General features: G+C 40.6%; 1 protein-coding gene across 1 annotated transcript in view; it reads left to right on the top strand.

Moving 5' to 3' along the window:
* The first annotated feature begins 1,740 nt into the window (after positions 1-1,740).
* The window catches only part of TAB2 (TGF-beta activated kinase 1 (MAP3K7) binding protein 2), a 73,162-nt gene continuing 66,714 nt past the window's right edge, over positions 1,741-8,188 (top strand). The window contains exon 1 of the mRNA XM_045294500.1: positions 1,741-1,864. The gene's annotated coding sequence lies outside the window, so the exon portion shown is untranslated. The remainder of the gene's footprint in view (positions 1,865-8,188) is intronic.

Raw genomic sequence — 8,188 nt, 5'->3', positions numbered from 1 at the left:
TAACCTCAGAAGGTTAGGGGTTCGAATCCATCCAGGCACCTCAAGAGAAAGATCTGGCGAGCTACTTCCCAAAAATCAACTGTGGAAAGCAGTTCTGTTCTGACACAAAGTCTCCCTGAGCTGGAATTGATCGGTGGTTACTGTGTGGAAGGAGACAGAGGGAAAACAAAGAAACAGATACCTGAATAAAAGAAGGAAAGAACTTACATGCAGAGAGGATAACAAATACAGAGGAGAGGCCTGGTGGGAGCATTTGTATCTGGTTCCAACAACTGAGCCAGTGTAGTTGGAGTGGAGTGAGATATGGTTATAGGGAGATGGTGTGTGTGTGTGTGTGTGTGTGTGTGTGTGTGTGTGTGCGCGCTTTCTCCATGTAGAATCATATATAGACTGTGATAAAGACCAGATTTTGTGTAGGGTGACATAGTCACTGAAGGGTTTTCAGATAACTCATTTATCCTTTGTTTCTTATTAATAACATAATACATTGATATTTGTGTTGTGTCTATGCTGTTATAGTATGTGTATTGGTTCATGAACCCATCAGTCCATTTAGAGAACTATTTCACTACCACAGAGAGACTCTCTTGTGTTACCTTTGTAGTCACATTCGCCTTTCTCCCATCCCTAACCCCTGGCCACTGATTGGTTCTCTATCACTCTCATGTTGTCACTCTGAGACGCTTTGTAAGTGGAACATGCAGAACATTTTCTTTGAAGTTTTGCTTTTTTCCTCAGAATAATCTCCCTGAGGTCCATCAAAGCTGTTGTATGTAACAATAATTTTTTTAATGCTGAAAAATAAAACATACGAGATACCATAGTTTGTTTAATCTTTTGCTCATTAAAAGACTTTTGGGTTTTCAGTTCAGGGTTGTCAAAAGAAAGTTGTTCTGAATTTGTTTTATCCAGAAATGTGTTTTATCCAGAAATGTGTTCACTGGGCAACATGGGAAATGTATGTTTACTTTTACAGGAAACTGCCAAACTTGTCCAAAGTGGCTGTACCATTCTGTATTCCTACCTGTAATATTTGAGAAATCTAGTTTTTCTTCACCTGTAATTGATATTGTCAGTATATATATTTTTTATTTTAACCAACATAATAGCTGGATGTTGGAATCTCACCCAAGGCTGTTCAAGCCTTCCCCATATTCTAATTAGAATTTTAATTTTATTACCCTTGAGTCCAGAGAGTTCTTCATATGTTCGGATCCTTTGTTGAATATATAATTGCACATATTTTCTCCTACATTGTCTTTTCATCTTATCAGTGGGGTCTTTTGTGAAGCAAAACATTTTCATTTTAATGAAGACCAGTTTGTTCATCTTTTTCTTTTGTGCAGTGTGCCTTTGGTGTTTGTCTTCTTAGGTCCCAACGATTTTTCTCTTACTTTCCTCTAACGAGCTGTTAGCTTTCGACCTTACATATAGATCCATGGTTCACTTCGAGTTAATTTTTATGCAAGTGGGAGGATTAGGTTGAAGTTTGTTTTGTTTGTTTGTTTTGGCTATGGATGGCCACTTCTTTCGATACCACCTGTTAGAAGACTACCTTCTTCCATTTAATTGCTTTTTCACTTTTGTCAAAAATCTTGTGAGAAGAGTCACTTTTCTGGATCCTCTCTTCCATTGAGCGCTCTGTTTCCTTCCAGTACCGCACTGTCTGGATTACTGAAGCCATCTGTTGATGGGTGCCATCGGGTCAGTTCCAACCCATCGCCCTGCGCAGAGCTCACGGTGTACCCAGGCTTGAGCCCATCGTTGCAGCCACAGTGTCGGTTCATCTCCTTGAAGACCTACCTCCTTCTCACTGCGCCTCTACTAAGCAAACACGATGTCTGTCTCCAGGGACTGAAGCCAGGTAGCAAGTCTTAAAATCCGATAGGGAAATCCTTCCAACTTTATTCTTCAGAATTGCTTTAGCTATTCTAATTCCTTCCTATTTAAAACTTAGCACCTGTGAAGAATCCTATTGGGATTTTTTATAGGAATTGCATTAAACTGATAGATCAGTCTGGGGGAAATGGATTCTCTTTTTATTTTATTGAGTCAGTTTATGACCATGATATATGTCTCCATTTATTTAGGCCATCCTGGACGTCTTTCGTCAGCATTTTGTAGCCTCCAATATGCTAAGCATTTATGTGTTTTGTTAAATCTATAGTTAGGTTTTCTTTTTGAGCAAGTGTGAGTGGTATTGTACTTTTAATTTTGGCTTCCAATTATTTATTGTTAATATATAGCAATATAGTTGATTTGTGTGGATTAACCATACTAAACTAACTTATCAATTCTGGAAGGTTTGGGGGGTTGTTTTTTTTCCCATAGATTCCTTGGGTTTTCTAAAGTGTCTGTGAATAGAGGTAATATTGTTTCTCCCTTTCCAGTCTGTATTCTTTTATTTTCTTGTCTTACTGTCCTGGCTAGTACTTCCAGTATGGTGTTACATAAGAGTGGTGATCGCAGACAGGCTTGTCTTCCTCCTGATCTTAGTAGAAAGCAGTTAGTCTTCCACAATCAATTGCTAGCTGTAGATTTTCTTGTTGATACTGTTAATTGGGTGAGGAAATTCCTTTCTCTAAACTGAGTTTTCTTTTATCATTAATACTGCTTTATCTACCTCAGTTAATATGATCTTGTGGCTTTTCTTCTTTAGACTGATCACTGGTGGTAACTCTGCTTTGTTCATGAACGTTGAATTCTAACCGTTCGATGTGGCATAGGCTGTGGGGGAGGGGGGGCAACGGTGGAAGGAAGGAGACCAGCTGGGCAATTGCTAGTGATCCAGATCAGACTTTACAGTGGTTTGGATCAAGCTGTCCAAGGGATGAGAAGAACTCAGGTTTTGGATATGTTTCAAACCCTGTGTGGGCAAGAAATGCTGATGAATTGGGTCTAAGGCTTGAAAGTAAAGTCAATGTTAATTCTGAGATTTTGGTCCAAGCAGGTGAGAGTACAGAGCTACTTGTTGACTTGAGTTAGAGAAGAGTGATAGAGCAGAAAGACATACTTGGCGGAGCACTCAGGAGTTTGTTTTGAATAGGCTGGCGTTAAAAAGAATATACCTGGTGCATACTACTACTATTAGACTTACACCTGGACATTCCTAGTAGGTGCCTTGACATCCAAAATGGAATTGAGTTAAAGGATACATGCTAGAAATAGAAATTTGGGGAATTGTGTGAGTGTGGGTAGACTAGAGAAACAAATTCAGAGACATTCATATACATATACTATATAAGAAAGAGCTTGATAGCTAAGAGTGATTGTATATTAGGAAAACATCCCAGCCCAGTCCAGATCAAGTCCATAAGTCCGATATTAGCCCCTATGTCCGATACTAGTGCATATGTTCCTCTTCAGACTCATAGCACATGCAATGATGCTGAATGCAGGAAGATCACAGGCCAGTGGGTAGAAGGTCTTGTGGATCCAGTGGCAATGGAAGCATCTCAACGCTGGCACGGTCTCCACATAGCTCTTCTCCAGCTTTTGAGTGTCTAAACAGCACGAGAGGGAAGGCAGAGAGAGAGAGTGTGTGTGTCCCACCTCCCAGGAGAAAGACAGGAGTTCCCAGAATCCTCAGGAGAAGCCCATACTCCCGCAGAGACATTATTGGCTATGACCTGGTTTATAGGCTAGACTCCACCCCTTAGCCCACATTGACAGAAGATTATGTAACTGCCACAGGAGTCATCTGTTGAGCTGATACATAAGAAATTCCCATGATATTTGTGAAAACTGCATGTAATTTGGTTCGGTTTACTGTACCCTAAAGTTTATTAGCAAAAAGTCATATTCCTCTAGCATGCATAGAACTTTATGAAAATTTGGATGGATTCAGTTTATCAGTAGGCTATTGGTTATCTTAACTTTTTATACACCAGAAATCTTATGATTGGAAGACAACTGGGGATAAAGTTTTAGTATAATATGTTTAATACTTACTTGATAGGCAGATGACTTTAAAAATGATATTAGACACTTGCGACTTACTAATTTGCTCTAAATTTTATAAAATAGGGCAGCTTTATGAGTATTGTGAGGAGAGCATCCATACTATCATGAAATACCTAAATGGCCTTCTGTGTCAGCATTTCTCTCATAATTCAGCCAGCCGGCCAGAGAGGCAGGAGAAGAGGCTGTCAGAAATTAACCAGTGAAAGCAATGAGGCATGCTTCGTGGTAAGGTAGTCTGCAAATATTTTTGTGGCATCAACTCTTTTCACATTTGCATGTGGATGATGTTGATAAGTTCCTCAGAGCTGCTCTGAGGACAAGAGAATGCAACACCGCCTGCTCCTCCGCCGTACTCACAGGCCTCACGGGTGAGCTCATTGTCAGTCCATCTCCCGGAGGCTGTTCCTCTTTTTCACTTCCCTGCTTTACCAAGAACCCAGCTCTCCGGATAACTTGACCAAAGTTATGTGACATGTTCTCACCGTCCTTGCTGATGGGAAGCAGTGTAGCTGTGCTTCTTCCAAGATCCAAGATTTTTTATTCTGGCAGTTTGTGCTACTTTAAATATTGACACTATCAAAGAATGAGTACTGCTTAGAAGACATCAATTAAGTACTTACAATCCTAACACTTGGTCTTATTTTCCCCTATTGCAGGATTTGGGGCTGCAGAGTTCAGTGGTAAACAAAATAGGCCATGTTTCTCAGCCCTCGTATTACAAGCTAATTCCATTTCTAAGTCTGTCGAATTAATTCCATTTTTAAGTCGAATTTGTATACAGTTCATATCCAGGGTTAGTCAAGTGTCTGTCTTAGTATACAGTATGCCTTTTGGTGCATAGAACCATTACAGACACACCAGATACACTTTATATAGTAAGATTTTGATGACTTTTTTTTTTTACAAGCTGTTGTACTTTTGAATTTTTGATAGGCTTGGCTTGGCTCAAAACTCCAAGTTGTACATAAGTCAGACTGTAGATAAGTAGTGTATTCACAGCATTGGAACTGCCTATAATTCCACATACAAAAGCTGTCTATTCCACAAGGGGTTACAGTCTTGGAAACTCAAAGCAGCCATCTGCCCGGTCTTTAAGAGTCACTCTGACTGAGAATCGACTCTCTGGTAGTGAGTTTGGTCTTAAGTTCGAAGCCGCTCTGAGGGAGAAAGTGAGGGTTTCTACTCCCTGTACAGAATTACAGTCTTAGAACCCTAGTGGAGCAGTTCTGCCTTCCATGTGTTGGAATCAATTCGAAGGCAGTGAGTTCCTTTGTTTTGTTTTCTTCTTTCTGCTTTACAAGATGAACGTATCTTGAACCTTCCGGTACATATTTAAATGTCAAGAGACTTTGTTTCCAAATCGTGTGTGTGTGTGTGTGTTGCAGTTGATAAATTCATCAGATTTATAGCAAGGATAGAGGGCTCTGGGAGTTCCAAGACTGAGTGTGTGTGTGTGTGTGTGTGTGTGTTGCAGTTGGTAAATTCATCAGATTTATAGCAAGGATAGAGGGCTCTGGGAGTTCCAAGACTGAATTTCCTCACCCGTGGGTGAGAAAAGAAGGAGCTTTTTAAAACAATCCTTAGTCTTACTTTTCTTGAAAGGGGTGGAGTTTATAGACTAATCACTGGAACGCAGAGAGTCATCAAGAGCAGATAGCCTAATCCAGCTGCACTAGCAACTGAACACCATCAACTTGTCAAATAAAACTCAGCTCACTGCCCTGAATCTATTAATAATGTGCTCATTATTAATAGCACAACTCTGAAGCCCCAACCCAGAGTCTTCCATTCTTGCTTTCTTCTCCACATACACTCAGTGGCAAAGTGCCATTGATCACACCCACCCACAAGTATCTCTCACCATTCCCTCTAGTGTGCCTTTGTTCAGATATTTATTACCTGGAAAAGCATAGTAATAACTTGCTACCTGATGGTTTGTTCCAGTCTTAAGTCTTTCTAAGCTGCGTTTCATAATGCTAGCAAACTGAAACGTGGCCATCAGTTTCTGTAAAGATTCGCAGCCTTGGAAACCTTCAGGGGCAGTGGTACTGGACCTGTAGGGTCTCTGAGCATTGGCTTCACTAATCGAATGCACCCAGTAACCTGGGAGGTAGATGCCTCTGTCTCTGGCTCAATTGTGTACATATTGTTTCCTTTCCACATTCCCATTGGTCCCTACCCTCAAGGAAAAGGGTTCCTTGGATTGACCATCATTTACCACCTTCCGGTCACTGTGACAGCTGTCCCACCTCTATGATGTTGGTAGATAGGTTTCTCTGTCTATGTGTGTGATAAGTAAGGTCCTTTGGCAGAGTGTTTTGAGGAAAAACGGAGCTTGGTGAAGTATCGGTGATCGAAATAGCAGCCACTCGATGTAGGTGGATTGACACAGTGGCAGCAACAATGGCTAAGCATAAGAACAATTGTGAGTTCTAGGAATATGAGTAGCGAGGTCGGTCTGGCTTCAAGAAGTAGGTGAAACCTGAGGTGGTTTTGAAAAGGTAGGTCAGGTTTTCACCTACATTAAGGAGAGAAAGCAGGTTAACATGTTCAGGCAGACCCAACAGTTTTCCTGGCGTGTGGGGCCCAGTGGGCAGTGAAGGCGGATGTAGTTAGCTGGAGAGGGATTTTACCTGAGGTCTTCAAGCACAAAGGGTCTGAGGATGGATGAGCTGGGCCTTTATCTTCATGACAGTAGGAAGAGCACAGATTTTTCATATTATATTACTGTTCTGGACATCTTGTAATTATATATACACTACACTATTTCAAAATTATGGTTATTTGACTTGTTAAAATTTATTGTGCTAAATGTGATAATAGATCTCACTTGTGACTATACTTTGGGATAAGTAATATTCCTTGTAGTCCTACATATTGTGTTTTATGCATTTAAAAACATTTTGAGGAGAGATTCTGTAACTTCCTCAAAGCTGTAACGTGTAGTGATTGCTGTGACTGACACACACACACACACACACACACACACACACACACACACACACAACCCTGGGAGGGCTCAGAACCCTGACCTAGTGGGAACAATTTGGAGAAGGCTCTGTAAGCCATGTTGAAAGGTTTTTAGCTGAGGTGTTAATCAGGAAATGATCCTACAAGATTCTGTTGGTTTTGTTTTAATTACAGAATAAGTATAACTTAATTTAGAAAAGTTCTTTATTTCCCTAGATTAAAAAAAGAAAGGAGCTCTTAGCTCACCACTATAGATGAACTAAAGTTTTTAAAAGGTAACATAACTAACTTAAAAGCCAAAACTAATATCTTTAGTTGCTTAATATGTATCTGTGTCACTTTTCCTAAGGTCTTATGCAAATGTGTGAAAGATATAACGTAGTTATGTAGGAGCACGTCCTATAATCTGTTCTGTATTTGATCGCTTGGAGTGGAAGACCTTGGTAGCAGTGAGTCAAAGCACTGAGTCTGGTCGTTTCGATGTTGGGTCATCAGGGATGGTGTGGAGCCACGGGAGAGATGGGGGTTGGTGTTACTTGCCATTGAGTCATTCATTTCCTATTCACGATGGTCCCCTGTGTGCAGAGTGGAATTGTCCCTAGGGTTTCTGAGACCCTGAGCATCCAGAAACATCTCCAGGCTGACTTTCAAGACACCTTTGGTGGATGTGAACCACCATCCTTTCAGCTTGACGTAGAGCATGCAACCATCTACATGGCCCAGGGGGTTCTTGATGTGAAGCATAATAGACAATTCCAAGAGGGATTTGGAAAAAAAGAAATCCTAAGATTTGGTGGTGTATGTGGTGACTGAATGCTTTTGAGGTGTGGTAAGGGAAAGAATCAAAGCAAGTTACAATACGAACAGAGGTCTTGACTTGGAGAGCTTGTATAATATTGTACAGGCTCAGATACTTCATCTGAAACCTTGGGGTCTCGTGCATTTTGAAATGCAAACTATTTTATATTATAGATAGGTAATATGAATATATCTATTCCAGAAAAGTCTGAGGCATTACTCTGTAATCAGACATGAATATTTCCTCGGTAAAATGTGGAATTGATCCCACAGTAAGTGAGCTCAATAACATTCATAAAAAACCTCACCAGTTGAAGTCAGCATTTGTGCTACTAGATGAGTCTCCACATGAAATGTCATGAAAACTCCTCTTTTGAGACCTCTGAAGACTTCAGGTGGGGCCGCTAATCACAATGCCAGCAGTTCTAAAACACCAGCTGCTCTTTGGGAGAAAAAG

Source organism: Echinops telfairi, unplaced genomic scaffold (assembly GCF_000313985.2).
Source record: "Echinops telfairi isolate 266 unplaced genomic scaffold, ASM31398v2 ScPeMD7_3533;HRSCAF=4204_0, whole genome shotgun sequence".
Taxonomy (NCBI): Eukaryota; Metazoa; Chordata; class Mammalia; order Afrosoricida; family Tenrecidae; genus Echinops; species Echinops telfairi.
Note: the sequence above shows the minus strand (reverse complement) of the source record. Positions and strands in the feature narration are given on the sequence as shown.